The following is a 16,531-nucleotide window of genomic DNA, read 5'->3' on the forward strand; positions in this document are numbered from 1 at the left end:
TTTCTCTCAAAGCTCACTCGACAAGAGGTGTCACTGCTTCGTGAGCAGAGACTCTAGAGATTCATCCGGCTGAGATTTGTAGAGTGGCCACTTGGTTGTCTGATGCTGCTTTTGGGGCCTCGGAATTGTGGGGCAGGCTCTTCTGTCCCACTCTAGACATTGCCATTGCTTTGATACGTCACCTACTGTACAGACTCCAGAGTGGATGTAACAGAATGAAAGATTCTGTAATTCCACGGAGGAGTCTGTACATCCACATTCTGTAAATCCATGAAGGAGTCTACATTCCACATGCTGTCTATTCTGATTTTCTTCTATATTGCCTGCATTTTCTGCTTCAATTGTTTCTCCTTTCAGGCCAAAGTATCTTCCACCCAGCAGACGGACCATTTGGGGAATTGTTTTGTATATGTGAGTACATATCTTTATCCCAGGACAAGCAGGCAGCATATTCTTGACTGATGGGTGACGGCACCGACGGAGCCCCGGTACGGACAATTTTAGAGTGATTGCACTCTAAGAACTTGGAAAGTTCGAGTAGGCCGCACCGCGCACGCGCAAGTGCCTTCCCGCCCGACGAAGGTGCGCGGTCCCCAGTTTCTTAGATTCCGCGGAGCTAAGAAGATGCGTCTCTTTCAACGGCTGTTGAAAGGTTTTTCTGGTATTGCCTTCCTGCTCGCGTAAACCTCTGAGGGAATAATATTTCCTTCATTTTCTTTTCTTTTCTTTTCTTTTTTTAAAAAAAAAACACATTGTTTTTTTGTTTCTTTCGGTTTCGCCCCGGCGGGGCCTGTTGCCACCATTGAGGCCTCGGCCTTCGATTTGGCAGAAGCCGTCTTCACGTTCATGCCCCCCCAACCCGGGTTTAAGAAGTGCCAGCGGTGTGCAAGGCCCATTTCTCTCACCGACCCGCACAACTGGTGCTTACAGTGTCTGGATCCAGACCATCGGGCGTCCACCTGCACCCGCTGTGCCACTTTAAAAAAGAGAACTTTGAAAAACCGTCAAATCCAACAACGGTTATTATTTGGTGCCGATATGTCTGATTCTACGGCACCGACATCGGCCCCGTCTCAGTTGGCACCCACCTCGTCGACACCGCGCCGGCGTCGCATCCTTCAGGTAAGCCGGCTAAGAAGCCTTCCCCGCTGGAGCGTCCTCCGGTCTCAGTAGCAGCGAGCCCAGTCCTGCCGACCTCGAGGCACCCGTGGAAGTGCTCCGCCCCGATTGAGGTGAGCCCCTCGACCTCGGGTTCCTCATCCTCGGGGCGTAGAGCAGCACCGCAGGTACCGCAGAAGAAAAAAGCGGTACCGGTGCCTTTGCTGGACGAGCGGATTGCTGCCGTCCTGCAGGTACAACTTAAGGAGCAGTTACAACAGCTCCTTCCTACCTTATTGACACCGAGCCTTCCAGTCCCGGTCCGGTCTGAGCCACCGGTACCGACAGTGGAGCAGCCTCTATTGTCCGCGTCCACTTTGTCGGTACCAGTACATTCTGCTTCCTCGGTCTCCATGCCGATCCTGGCACCGGAGCTGAGATCTCTCCACCAGGCTGTGCAAACTTCGGCACCGATACAGCCCTTAACATCTCCCGGTACCGTTTCTCAGAGGTCGGGTAAGTCGACACACAAAACCCGACACCTGGAACCCTCCACACCGGAGTCCCAGGACCGCAGCTTCCAAGTTAGGGATCCTGATCTGTGGGGTGACTCCGAAGAGCCTCTTCTCTCTGAGGGGGAGTGTTCATCTGGTGACGAGGATCCTTCTGCTTTAGATCCATCCTCTAAACCAGATGTAACCTCTTTCACCTCATTTCTGAAAGAGATGGTGAATCTCTCTCTATTCCCTTGGAGGCTGAGTCCAAAAAATCCAAAGCGTTCCTTGATGCACTGGATTTTGACCAGCCTCCAAGGGAATTTCTGAAATTGCCTCTCCACGATATCTTGAGAGAGACTTTTTACAAGAATCTGGAGACGCCTTTAACCATCCCAGGAGCCCCTCGTAAACTGGACTCCTTATATAAAGCCATTCCCATTCCTGGTTTTGACAAACTTCCACATGAGTCTCTCTTGGTGGAATCCACATTAAAAAAATCCACAGGAGCTAGTGTGTACGCCTCAGTCCCTCCTGGCAGAGAAGGTAAGGCCATGGATAAATTTGGCAAGAGGTTGTATCAGAATGCGATGTTGGCTAACAGGTCAGGGAATTATGCTTTTCATTTTTCATTTTATCTAAAGCATCTCATTCACAATCTGACTGCTTTTGAAAAGTACCTCCCTGACCGCAAGAGATCTGCGTTTCGCCAAACTTCTTCATCTCTCCTACAGCTTCGCAAATTCATGGTCCAGTCGATCTACGACACATTTGAACTGACCTCTCGAGCCACGGCCATGTCGGTTGCCTTGCATCGTCTGGCATGGCTCAGAGTCTCAGAACTTGATGTCAACCATCAAGATCGACTTGCCAATGCGCCTTGCTTAGGCGATGAGCTCTTTGGAGAATCCATGGACTCCACTACACAAAAACTCTCTGCTCATGAGACTCGGTGGGATACTCTCCTTAAAACTAAAAAGAAGACCCCACCTACCAGGCCTTTTAGGCAGCAATCGGCCTACCAACGCCGCTATGTGGCTCGTCCTTTACCACCGGCTCCTCAACAGCCTAGACGTCAGCGCCAACAACAACAACAGGTCAAGCCTCCTCCACCACAAAAGTCTACCCAACCCTTTTGACTTGGTTCTCCAGGGCATAGCCAGTGTTCTACCATCTGCCCATCTTCCACGACCCATAGGAGGACGTCTTGCTTTTTACATCAGCCATTGGGAACTCATCACCTCGGATCAGTGGGTCCTCAACATCATCCGCCACGGCTACTCTCTCAACTTTCAGACTCTTCCTACCCAAAGTCTGCCAAGAGAGTCTGTTTCGAACACTCCTCAGTCTTCCCTCCTTCTTCAAGAGGTTCAATCCCTCCTCCTTCTGAACGCCATAGAGGAGGTTCCTCTAGATCAAAAGGGGCAGGGATTCTACTCCCGTTATTTTCTGGTCCCCAAAAAAAACAGGAGATCTCAGACCCATCCTAGATCTTCGAGATCTCAACAAATGCTTGGTCAAAGAAAAATTCAGGATGCTTTCTCTGGCCACTCTTTACCCTCTTCTCAATCAAGGCGACTGGCTATGCTCCCTCGATCTCAAAGAGGCATATACTCACATACCGGTCAATCTGGCCTCCAGACAGTACCTCCGCTTCATGATCAATCATTGTCATTACCAATACAAGGTGCTGCCCTTCGGTCTTGCCTCCTCTCCAAGAGTGTTCACCAAATGTCTGATTGTGGTGGCTGCCTTTCTACGCTCTCACCACCTTCAGGTCTTTCCTTACCTGGATGACTGGTTAATCAAGGCCAATTCATCTCAGACAGTACTCCTGGCCACCAACCAAACCATCCTGTTTCTACAACTTCTGGGGTTCGAGATCAATCTACCCAAATCTCATCTCATCCCCACTCAGAGACTTCAATTCATTGGAGCGGTGCTGGACACAGTCCTCATGAGAGCGTTCCTGCCGTCCAACCGTCTTCAAACTCTTCAATCTCTATGTCAGCAGGTGCTTCCACAACGTTCCATCTCTGCCAAGCAAATGATGATACTCTTGGGTCACATGGCCTCCACAGTTCATGTCACACCCTTCACCTGCGCATTCCTCAATGGACCCTAGCTACCCAGTGGTCCCAAGCGACGGATCCTTGCTCACGACACATATTTGTGACATCATCTCTTCGTCAGTCTCTACAATGGTGGTTGATGTCCTCAAATCTCTCCAGAGGTCTTCTGTTCCATCTACCTCCTCATCAACTTGTCATCACCACCGACGCCTCCCCTTATGCCTGGGGAGCTCATTTGAACGAATTCCAAACTCAAGGACTTTAGACAGCCCAGGAAATTAAGCATCACATCAATTTCCTGGAACTCAGAGCGATATTTTATGCCCTCAAGGCCTTCCAACATCTTCTCTTTCCTCAAGTCCTCCTGCTGTGCACAGACAATCAAGTTGCGATGTACTACATCAACAAGCAGGGTGGGACAGGCTCTCGCCTCTTGTGCCAGGAAGCCCAGAAGATTTGGGCTTGGGCCACAGATCACCAATTATTCCTGAAAGCTATCTACATTCAGGGAGAACAGAATTCCTTAGCGGACAAGCTCAGCAGAATTCTCCAGCCTCACGAGTGGACTCTCGATCCTTTAACTCTACAGTCCATCTTCGCTCAGTGGGGCACTCCTCAGATAGACCTCTTTGCAGCTCCTCACAATCACCAGCTGCCCCTCTTCTGCTCCAGACTCTACTCTCCTCACCATCTGGCAGCGGATGCATTTCTCCTGGATTGGTCCAATCTGTTCCTGTATGCTTTCCCTCCGCTACCTCTCATGTTACGAACCTTGTTCAAGCTCAAGAGGGAACAGGCCACCATGATTCTCATCGCTCCACGATGGCCCAGACAACATTGGTTCTCCCTTCTACTTCAACTCAGTTCCAGGGAGCCTATGCTTCTTCCACTGTTTCCTTCTCTGCTTACACAACATCAGCAGACCCTTCTACATCCCAACCTCCAGTCTCTGCACCTGACAGCTTGGTATCTCTCGGGCTGACTTCGAATGATACTCTTTTGTCTCAGCCCGTTCGTTCTATTCTAGATGCCTCCAGGAAACCGGCCACTCTACAATGTTACCATCAGAAGTGGACACGATTTTCTTCCTGGTGTCTTCTTCATCATCATGATCCCACATCCCTTGCAGTGGAGACCTTGTTGGATTACCTTCTTTCTTTGTCTGACTCTGGTCTCAAGTCTACTTCCATCCGAGTCCACCTCAGTGCTATTGCTGCTTTTCATGAGCCAGTTCATGGAAAACTCCTTTCAGCTCATCCTTTTGTTTCCAGGTTCGTGCGGGGTCTTTTCAATATGAAACCACCTCTTAAAGCACCCCCTGTAGTCTGGGATCTCAATGTGGTTCTCTCCGCCTTAATGAAGCCTCCGTTTGAACCTTTGGCTACAACTCCTTTCAAGTTTCTCACTTGGAAAGTGGTCTTCTTTATTGCTCTAACCTCTGCCAGGAGAGTCAGTGAGCTCCATGCGCTAGTTGTGGATCCACCTTTTACCATCTTTCATCATGACAAGGTGGTTCTGCGTACACATCCAAAGTTTCTCCCGAAGGTTGTCTCTGAATTCCATCTCAACCAATCCATTGTTCTGCCTGTCTTCTTTCCGAAACCTCACTCTCATTCTGGAGAACAGGCTCTGCATACTTTGGACTGTAAGCGGGCTTTAGCTTACTATTTAGAGCGTACTAAGCCCCACAGATCATCTTCCCAACTCTTTCTGTCCTTTCATCCGAATAACTTGGGACGTCCTGTTTCTAAACGTACGTTGTCAAATTGGCTTGCAGCGTGCATTTCATTCTGTTATGCTCAGTCCGGACTGACACTGGAAGGTTCGGTCACGGCCCATAGAGTTAGAGCTATGGCAGCATCTGTTGCTTTCCTCCGTTCTACTCCTATTGAGGAAATCTGCAAAGCTGCTACTTGGTCCTCAGTTCATACTTTTACATCTCACTATTGTCTGGATGCATTCTCCAGATGGGATGGACACTTCGGCCAATCTGTTTTGCAAAATTTGTTTTCCTAATGGCCAACCTTCCCTCCATCCCTCTTTTTGTTAGCTTGGAGGTCACCCATCAGTCAAGAATATGCTGCCTGCTTGTCCTGGGATAAAGCACAGTTACTTACCGTAACAGGTGTTATCCAGGGACAGCAGGCAGATATTCTTGCGTCCCACCCACCTCCCCTGGTTGGCTTCTTAGCTGGCTTATCCTAACTGAGGACCGCGCGCCTTCGTCGGGCGGGAAGGCACGTGCGCAGTGCGGCCTACTAGAACTTTCCAAGTTCTTAGAGTGCAATCACTCTAAAATTGTCCATACCGGGGCTCCGTCGGTGCCGTCACCCATCAGTCAAGAATATCTGCCTGCTGTCCCTGGATAACACCTGTTACGGTAAGTAACTGTGCTTTCTAGTTGGCTTTTTGTGCCAGTTGGTGCTCATTGAATGTAGCAGACTTCCATGTTGTCTGTTTATTAATAGCTTTCTTATATATTGCATAGCAGAACAGAATGCTATTGTGTGGCAGGGATGTTCCCCATACCCCCCTCCCCCCTTTGTGTGTATGCTTGTTCTAGTGCTATTCATTTGCTTTTGGACTGAACTGTAGGTTGCTCTGTGTTCCTCAGCCATGTGGGATGAGCAGAGGAAAAAAGTGTGGTTTGATGCCGAGACCCAGTTCACGGGTTGAGATAAAATACCTATTGTACAGACTCCTCTATGGATTTGCAGAATGAAGATTAGTAAATGTAAGGACCTAATCTTTCATTGTTCCTGCCTGCTGTGAATTGAAAATGGTGGCCACGGCTGCCATTTTGAGATTGGAAAGTGCTGTCCGATTCAGGAAAAAAATTTAGATTCAATTCAGCCTATTGAATTGGTTATTTGATTCGATTTGATTTTCCTGCCCAATTGGGGTTTTTTTTTTTTTTTTTTTTTTTTTTTTTTTTCAAACATCCTGGTGGGTTTATTTTATAGCCTCTTCCCCCCCTTTGCCTTCTCCTAACCACACTGGCGCTGTGGTGTAAACAAAATAAACAAACACAAAAGACTTTTCCTCTCTATGTTAAATCCTAGCTCACATTTATCCCAGGACAAGCAGGCATGATATTCTCACATGTGGGTGACGTCATCTACGGAGCCCCGATGCGGAAGCATTTTCAAGCAAACTTGATTGAAGATTTAAGTTTGCTCTGCTGCTCCACGCATGCGTGCCTTCCTGCTCCACTAGGGGGTGCATCCCCTCGTGGTCTCCAGTTCAAAATTTTCTGCGAGCCTAGAAGACGTGTTTTTCAGGCTCTGCCCCAACTGCCTTCTAGCACCGCGATTTTTTCTTGTTTTTTCACGATTAAGTCGCTGTGCGCGAATTCCTTACCTTTTTACTTGATTCCTGCTTCGTTTTCAACGACCCGGAGGCTTCCGGGTCCCCGTGGCCGCGTGGCTAATCGAGCCGCGGCTACTTTCGATTTAATGTCCCGGCCTTTGACCGGCTTTAAAAAGTGCACCCGGTGCGAGCGGCTTCTTTCTCTCACAGACCCGCATCGCCGGTGCATCCTTTGTCTGGGGGCGACTCATCCAACCGACTCCTGCCCCCAGTGCGCTATTTTCCAAAACCGGGCCCTCCGCCGAAGAAAAGCCCGCATGGCGGATCTCTTCACCCCGGACCAACCCTCCACTTCGGCCTCGAGGTCGGCCCTGGCCTCGGCCCCGGCCTTGACCTCGGCCCCGGAAACCTCGGCATCGCCTCGAGACTCGACCCCGAAGTCCTCGGGACAACAGAAAGCCTCGGCTCCGGGTAAGTCCCCTCTTCCCTCTTCAGGTTCTGTAACAGCGAAGAAGCCAGCCTCGGGGACAACGGCGACGCATGGCGGAAGCCCCATGCTTACAGCCCCGTCTAAGCCCTCCAAGCCTTCGGGCCGTGCCTCCACCACACGGGAATACTCTGATACGAGGTCGCCCCCGGTGGAGCGCACAGAGGCAGGGGACATGCCTTCGATGCTGTCCGTGCCCGTCTTCCAGGACCTACTCCGAGCGATGATCACGTCGGAGCTGTCCGCTGCAATGGCCCAGTTTCAATCGGCCTCGACCTCGAATGTGCCAGACCAACCTGAGCCTCACACCGAACAACCTCGAGGAAAGGTGCGCAATCCTCGCCGCATCCCATCCTCCTCGGACTCCTCGCCGAGACGCCCGAGACGTTCCCCCTCTGCGGACCGCCGAGGGGCAAAACGTCGGGCTAGAACGACAGAAACCTCGAACCGCCGTACCTCCAAGAAGGCCCGAGGTTCACCAACCCTACGAGGCCGTTCTCCCACACCTCGTACAGGACCACTAAGGGTGGCTGAGTTATCACTCTCCAACCCGCGTATCCTCCGAACTCCCCCTCTGACGCATTCTCCGAGGGAGTCCGGATCGAGGTCACCAATCCGACATCGATCGGTACCCCTAACCCCGGCATCGTCTCCGAGGGGCTCCTCGAGACGCCGAAGATCGACAACCCCGGAACACTCTCACAGTGCTTCCCCAACCTCGGAGAATGGATCAGAGCATGAACCTCGATACTCGAGGGAAGCCTCCTTATCCTTCTCCACCCGACGAAGGTCTCGTTCCCTGACCCCGCACGGGGCTCCGGGGACATCTCGCCCATCCTTCACTCGCTTTGTCCAAGACATGGGCCACGCATTGGACTTAGATCTCCAGTCCGACTCCAGATACTCTAAGGAGTACCTGGCGGAGCTGGATATGCCATCACTGCCTAGAGAGTCCCTTCGCTTACCACCTAACCCGGTACTCCAACAGGCCTTCTTCAGGAACCTGGAGACCCCCTACATGGTCACGGCCGTACCCTCCAAAATGGAGGCCAAGTACCGCACAGTACCTTATCCGGGATTCGAGCAACCACAGCTCTCCCACCAATCGCTGCTAGTGGAATCCTCCTTGAAAAAGGCTCACCCGTCCCGGGTCTCAGCAGCGGTACCCCCAGGCCGGGAAGGCCGAACCCTGGACAAGTTCGGCAGGAGACTATACCAAAACGCAATGATGGCCTCTAGGGTGCAAAGCTACACTTTCACCTTCACATCATACCTCAAACACCTCATTGGACTATTGAGAGCCTTTGAGACTGACCTACCGGCCTCCCGGCAGGAAACGTTCGGCCTGCTTTTAGAGTCCCTCTCCAACCTGCGCCTTCATCTATTCCACGCGGCCTACGATGGCTTCGAACTCTCCTCCAGAGAAGCAGCCTTCGCTATCGCCATGCGCCGACTAGCTTGGCTGCGCCTGGTCGACATGGACCCCAACTTACAGGACCGGTTAGCTAACCTCCCCTGCGTGGGAAAGGAATTGTTCGATGACACTATCGAGGCGGCGACAAAACGCCTCTCCGAGCATGAACGCTCATTTGCCTCCCTTGTCCAGCAAAAGCCCAAACCGCCAGCGCCCAGGCCATACAGGGCCCCTCCGCGCCGCTACCCACAAAAGTCCACCCCTGCTTTCTCGCGGCCCCCACCCAGACGTCCGCAAGCCCATCACAGGGCCATGCCCAAGTCCCAACCGCCCGCGACCACCAAACCATCCCCGTCCTTTTGACGGGACACGCGGAAGGGGGCGGGCCCCCTCCGCCATAGTCCCAGGCCGCCTTCCCATCGGAGGTCGACTCAAAGCCTTTTACCCTCGCTGGGAACAACTCACGACGGACGCATGGGTCCTTGGCGTGATCTCATCAGGGTACTCTCTCAACTTTCGGGCCATTCCCCCGGACAACCCCCCAAGGAATTGCCCTCCCAACAGGACTCAGCTACCTCTACTCTTCTCCGAAGCTCGAGACCTGCTTCGCCTGAGAGCAGTGGAGAAGGTCCCCCCCGACCAACGGGGGAAGGGCTTCTACTCCCGTTACTTTCTGGTACCGAAAAAAACGGGAGACCTACGCCCAATACTAGACTTGAGACGCCTCAACAAATTCCTGGTACGGGAAAAGTTTCGGATGCTCTCACTACCAACACTCTACCCCCTGATCGACGAGGGCGACTGGCTCTGCTCCCTCGATCTCAAGGAGGCGTACACACATGTCCCAGTGCACCCCGCTCACCGCAAGTTTTTGCGTTTCCAAGTAGGGGACTGGCACCTACAATACCGAGTCCTCCCCTTCGGACTAGCATCATCACCTCGAGTCTTCACCAAGTGCCTCGTGGTGGTAGCAGCAACCTTACGCTCCCAGGGCCTCCAGGTATTCCCCTACCTGGACGACTGGCTAATCAAAGCCCCGTCCAAAGAAGGGGCTATCTCAGCGACCCAACAGACTATTACCTATCTACAAAGTCTGGGGTTCGAAATAAACTTCCCAAAATCTCAACTACGCCCCTCACAATCCCTACAGTTCATCGGGGCCACGCTGGACACGGTTCGCCTCCGTTCCTTCCTCCCCCCTCCGCGCCTGGAGGCGTTAGTAAGTCTGAGCCGAAGGATCTCTCGGCTGACCTCAGTATCAGCCCGACAGATGATGACCCTCCTGGGCCACATGGCCTCCACCGTCCATGTCACACCCTTCGCCCGCCTCCATCTGAGAATCCCTCAATGGACCCTGGCGTCTCAATGGCGTCAAGACCGGGACCCGATCGACCACTCCGTGACAGTGACTCCTTCATTGCAACGATCGCTCCGCTGGTGGGCCGACTCTTCAAATCTTTCCAAAGGTTTGCTCTTCCTCACCCCACCCCACAGCAAGGTACTCACCACGGACTCGTCGGAGTACGCTTGGGGAGCCCATCTGGACGGCCTGCGCACCCAAGGAATGTGGTCAGCACAAGACCGCCGTTGCCACATCAACGTGCTAGAACTTCGGGCCATCTACCTCGCAGCAGTAGCCTTCCAACATCTGCTCCGCGACCGAGTGGTTCTCATCCGAACCGACAATCAAGTAGCGATGTACTACGTAAACAAACAAGGGGGCACAGGATCTTGGCCCCTTTGCCGGGAAGCCCTGCGCCTCTGGAAATGGGCAATCTCCAACAACACTTTCCTTCGGGCGGTGTACATACAAGGAGAACAAAACTGCCTGGCGGACAGACTCAGCCGCCTCCTCCAGCCACACGAGTGGTCACTACACTCTCAGGCCCTACGAGGAGTGTTCGAACGGTGGGGGACGCCTCAAATAGACCTGTTCGCGTCCCCTCACAATCACAAGCTGCCTCTCTTCTGCTCCCGGATATACTCCCCGGACCGGCTCGAGGCCGACGCCTTCCTCCTCGATTGGGAGGGAAGGTTCCTGTACGCGTTCCCGCCGTTCCCTCTGATACTGCGGACGCTTGTCCACCTGAAAACAGTACAAGCCACCCTGATCCTGATTGCCCCTCGCTGGCCACGCCAGCCGTGGTTTTCCCTTCTACTTCAACTCAGTGTCAGAGATCCACTGCCTCTGCCTCTGTTTCCCTCTCTACTGTCACAGGGTCAGGGTTCACTGTTACATCCCAATCTTCAATCTCTTCATCTGAATGCTTGGTTTCTCTCCCCCTGACTGCTCTCCCCGTGTCTCAATCAGTCAAGGAGATATTGGAGGCCTCTAGAAAAACCTCGACGAGAACCTGCTACTCCCAAAAGTGGACCAGATTCTCAACCTGGTGCTCCTCCCACAGCCAGGACCCGGTGTCGGTCCCCGTCCCCCTGGTCCTTGACTATCTACTTCAACTATCTCATTCCGGCCTAAAGACCAACTCCATTCGAGTACACCTCAGTGCGATTGCGGCCTTTCATCAGCCCCTGGAAGGGAAAGCCCTCTCGCTCCATCCCTTAGTCACTCGCTTCATGAAGGGCCTGCTGAACGTCCACCCCCCTCTCAAACCTCCCCCGGTGGTTTGGGACCTTAACGTGGTTCTGGCTCAACTAATGAAACCTCCATTTGAGCCCCTAGACAAATGCCATCCAAAATTCCTCACTTGGAAGGTAATTTTCCTACTTGCACTCACGTCCGCACGGCGGGTTAGTGAGCTACAAGCTCTGGTAGCGGACCCACCCTTCACGGTATTCCATCACGACAAGGTGGTACTCCGCACCCATCCCAAGTTCCTACCTAAAGTAGTGTCTGATTTCCATCTCAATCAGTCCATTGTCTTACCTGTGTTTTTTCCCAAGCCCCACTCTCACCCCGGAGAAGTGGCGCTCCACACTCTTGACTGCAAAAGAGCGTTGGCCTTTTACCTCCAACGCACTCAGCCACACCGGAAAGTCCCACAACTGTTTTTGTCCTTCGACCCAAACCGGTTAGGTCACCCAGTTTCCAAACGCACCTTGTCCAACTGGTTGGCCGATTGCATCTCCTTTTGCTACGCTCAGGCTGGTCTCGCGCTGCATGGTCGAGTAACGGGACACAAAGTCCGAGCGATGGCAGCCTCCGTAGCCTTCCTCAGGTCAACACCTATTGAGGAAATCTGCAAGGCTGCCACATGGTCTTCGGTTCATACCTTCACCTCCCACTACTGTCTGGACTCCCTGTCCAGAAGCGATGGCCGGTTCGGCCAATCGGTGTTGCGAAATCTATTTGCTTAAATTGCCAACTTCCCTCCATCCCTCTTCAGTAAGCTTGGAGGTCACCCACATGTGAGAATATCATGCCTGCTTGTCCTGGGATAAAGCACAGTTACTTACCGTAACAGGTGTTATCCAGGGACAGCAGGCATATATTCTCACAACCCACCCAACTCCCCGAGGTTGGCTTCTTGGCTAGTTAAGTGAACTGGAGACCACGAGGGGATGCACCCCCTAGTGGAGCAGGAAGGCACGCATGCGTGGAGCAGCAGAGCAAACTTAAATCTTCAATCAAGTTTGCTTGAAAATGCTTCCGCATCGGGGCTCCGTAGATGACGTCACCCACATGTGAGAATATATGCCTGCTGTCCCTGGATAACACCTGTTACGGTAAGTAACTGTGCTTTGCGGTCTAACAACAGCTCTGGCAGGATACACATTTCAAATCTGACATATTGTAATCACAAAATGGAAAATAAAATTAGTTTTTCTACCTTTTGTTGTCTGGTCATTAGTCAAATCTTGTTGGTCCCAGGCTCTGGTTGTCTTCTGATATCTTGCTTGCCAGGGTCTCCTTTCTTCTTTCTCCGTGCTAACCATCCATCTGCCATCTCTGTCCTCCCCTTCCGTTTCCCTTCCCTCCCCCAGAGGTCTGGCATCTTTCTTTTTTTTTTCATCTCCATCCACAGATCCACATTTTCTTAACTATCCTTTCATCCAGCATCTCTCCCTCCTTCCCCACCACCCCAAGGTCCACCATCTCTCCCTTTCTTTTCCCTACTACCTTCCTATCCATTATCTCTAACCCCCACCCCCACCCCTCTACACCATGCCTTGTGAAAAGCCACCTGTTTACGGCCTTTCAATACCACTGGCTTCATGGAAACTCAATATGCTGTTATAATTAATATATATTTATTTTTATTAACAATCAATAACAGATTACAAGAACGAATCTTACAGCATATGGAGCTGACGGATAGTATGCCTCAAGCGCTTGAGTATACCTGGATGTCTGTCCTGCTTTCATAATCCTAAAAGCTGTCTCTTATACAATTCTTGACAGCTTGAGGCAACATTGGCACATATCATATTGTTAGTTTGTATTGGTCACTCACAAATGTCATTACATTTATCAGTTTATTAATTGGTTCATAATATCTGTGTCATACCATATGCATGTCCTGTTTACCAGAAAATCTATCTTTTCCCGCATATGCCGTTTTAATTTATCATGTCAGCAATTTCAAGCCATCAGCCAGTAAAAGCCTGACCATCACAGGATATTCTTGCAAAATAATGTATTTTTATGTTCTTGGTTAAGACATGTTCTCATCCTTCTTAGATCCACTTCCCTGGCATTACTGCAGATGTGACACAGTTGCCATGTAAAAGAATAAGTTTTGTTTCACTCGCTCATTTTTCGCTTGGCTTGCTGATTTCAACAAGCATAGATTGTGCAAAGGCTTGACAGTTTTAGTCAGAGCATTCTCAGCCATCTTAGGCCTTTAGTTGTGTTTATTGGCCTAATATGTTAGGGGATTTCTCAGGGGAGGCTCTTCACCTGTCACCTGTACAGGACTCTCGCTCTCTCTCTTTCTCTCTCTCTCTCTCTCCCTCTCTCTCCCTTCTCACTTGTGTCCAACTTCTCTCCCTTTCTGTTCCTTCCCTCCCTAAATCCCATTGTCCATCATCCCTCTTCCTCTCCTCTATTTTCCGACCCATTATTTCTTCCCCCCCCAAAGTCCGGCATATGCACGTATCTTTGACCCCCCCTTCCCTCCGTGTACTTCTACACCAGGGCCCCCCCTCCCCTGGTCTGAACCTCCCTGAAGGCCTGCGCCACCATCCCTGAAGGCTTGTCCCCCCCCCCTTGAAGGCCTGCCTGCCTGTCCCCCCCCCACCCTGAAGGCCTGTCCCCCCCCTTGAAGGCCTGCATCCCCCCCCGAAGGCCTGACTGCCTGTCCCCCCTGAAGGCTTGTCCCAACCCCCCACCCTGAAGGCCTGCCTGCCTGTCCCCCCTGAAGGCCTATCCCCCCCTTAAAGGCCTGCATGTCCACGTCTCCCCCGAAGGCCTGCCTGTCTCCTCTGAAGGCCTGTACCCCCCCCAAAGGACTACACCCCCCCTCGGAAGGCCTGCATGTTCCCCCTGGCCTCCCAGAATCAATTCTCCTAATTTCAGCAGCCTGCAATAAGATTGCTGGCGCTAGCGATCTTTGCAAGCTGCCATACGGCTTCGGAGCTCTCTTCTCTCTGCCGCAGTCCCGCCCCTTCTCTGATGTCACAGGAGGGGCGGACCGCAGCAGAGAGAAGGCTCTCCAAAGCTGTACGACAGCTTGCAAAGATCGCTAGCTCCAGCGATCTTATTGCAGCCTGCTGAAATTAGGCCAGCGGGTAAGCCACTTCCCGACTGACCCTCCCCACTCGCCCTCTATAGCAGGAGCAGCAGTCCAGCAAGAGGCAGCGCTGCCGCTCCTGCTTTAGGGGGGAGGGTCAGTCAACGAATCAGGAGGCCGATTTTTTTCTCCTGGTAAATCGATTCGAATTGATTCACCCGAAGTGAATCGGTGAATCGATTCGAATTGTGAATTGGGCAGCACTAGTGGACACTCAGCAATAACCATTCCTTCTCCTCCCAGAGAGGATTGATAAGTTTCATGGATGAAATACTGAATCCTGAGATGGCGTAAGAGGAGCAGTCCATCGGGGATCAGAGACCTATCAGCATCCATCTGACTGGTCATTACACTGCCGAAGCTAGTCACAGACTCATCCAGTGGACATTGAAGTAAATCAGCATATAAGAACATAAGAATTGCCGCGGCTGGGTCAGACCTGTGGTCTATCGTGCCCAGCTCACATGGCGGCCCTCTGGTCAAAGACCAGTCCCCTAACTGAGACTAGCCCTACCTGCGTATGTTCTGGTTCAGCAGGAACTTGTTTAACTTTGTCTTGAAACTCTGGAGGGTGTTTCCCCTGTGACAGACTCCGGAAGAGCATTCCAGTTTTCTACCACTCTCTGGGTGAAGAAGAACTTCCTTACTTTCGTACAGAATCTATCCCCTTTCAACTTTAGAGAGTGCCTTCTCATTCTCCTTACCTTGGAGAGGGTTAACAACCTGCCCTTATCTACTAAGTCTATTCCCTTCAGTACCTTGAATGTTTCGATCATATCCCTTCTCAATCTCCTCTGTTCGAGGGAGAAGAGGCCCAGTTTCTCTTATCTTTCGCTGTATGGAAGCTCCTTCAACCAACCCCTTAACCATCTTAGTCGCTCTTCTCTGGACCCTTTCGAGTAGTACCGTGTCCTTCATGTACGGGGACCAGTGCTGGACGCAGTGCTCCAGGTGAGGGCGCACCATGGCCCTTTACAGCAGCATGATAACCTTGTCCGATCTGTTCATGATCCCCTTCTTTATCATTCCTAGCATTCTGTTCGCTCTTTTCACCGCTGCCGCACATTGCGTGGACGGCTTCATCAACTTGACCCTTTCCTGGGAGGTCTCTCCAAGTACCATCCCTGACATCCTGTATTCGTGTATGAGATTTTTGTTACCGCCATGCATCACTTTACACTTATCTACATTGAACCTCATTATGTCACGTTGCAGATCTTCGCAATCCTCCTGCGTCTTCACTACTCTGATGGACCGATGGTCTGATCCGGACATGGCAGTTCTTATGTTATGTATCATCCACAAATTTAATCACCTCGCTCGTCGTACCTATATCCAGATCGTTTATAAAGATGTTGAAGAGCATGGCTCCATGCCCTGCCGCACCCCACTGGTGACACTCTTCCAGTCCGAGTGTTGTCCATTTACCCCTGCTCTCTGTTTCCTATGCTCCAGCCAGTTTTTAATCCACGTGAGTATTTCATCCTTGATTCCATGGCTTGCAATTTTCCGAAGTAGTCGTTCATGCGGAAGTTTGTCGAACGCCTTCTGAAAGTCTGAATGTCAACTGGATCGCCCTTGTCTATCTGCCTGTTTATTTGTCTAAAGTTTTATTGTTTGTCTCCTAATTTTAAACTGTCATACGTATTGAAGTATCTGACATTGCGTGTACAACAAATTTTTAATAAACTTGAAACTCGAAGAAGTGCAGCAAGTTTGTCAAACAAGATCTGCCTTTGCTGAAAACGTGCTGGCTGGTCCTCATCAGACCGTGTCCATCGAGGTGATTAATGATGCGGTCCTTTATCAGCACCTCTACCATTTTTCCTGGTACTGAGGTCAGACTCACCGGTCTGTAGTTTCCTGGGTCTCCCCTCAAACCTTTTTTGAAGATCGGCGTAACATTCGCCACCTTCCAGTTCTCCGTAATCTTTCCCGATTTGATCGACAGATTGGCTATTAGTTGA

At 51.4% G+C, this 16,531-nt stretch overlaps 1 protein-coding gene across 7 annotated transcripts in view; it reads left to right on the forward strand.

Moving 5' to 3' along the window:
* The window catches only part of IFT74 (intraflagellar transport 74), a 305,175-nt gene that overhangs the window by 27,681 nt on the left and 260,963 nt on the right, over positions 1-16,531 (forward strand). The gene's annotated exons all lie outside the window — the stretch shown is intronic.

This window comes from Geotrypetes seraphini, chromosome 1, assembly GCF_902459505.1.
Source record: "Geotrypetes seraphini chromosome 1, aGeoSer1.1, whole genome shotgun sequence".
Lineage (NCBI taxonomy): Eukaryota > Metazoa > Chordata > Amphibia > Gymnophiona > Dermophiidae > Geotrypetes > Geotrypetes seraphini.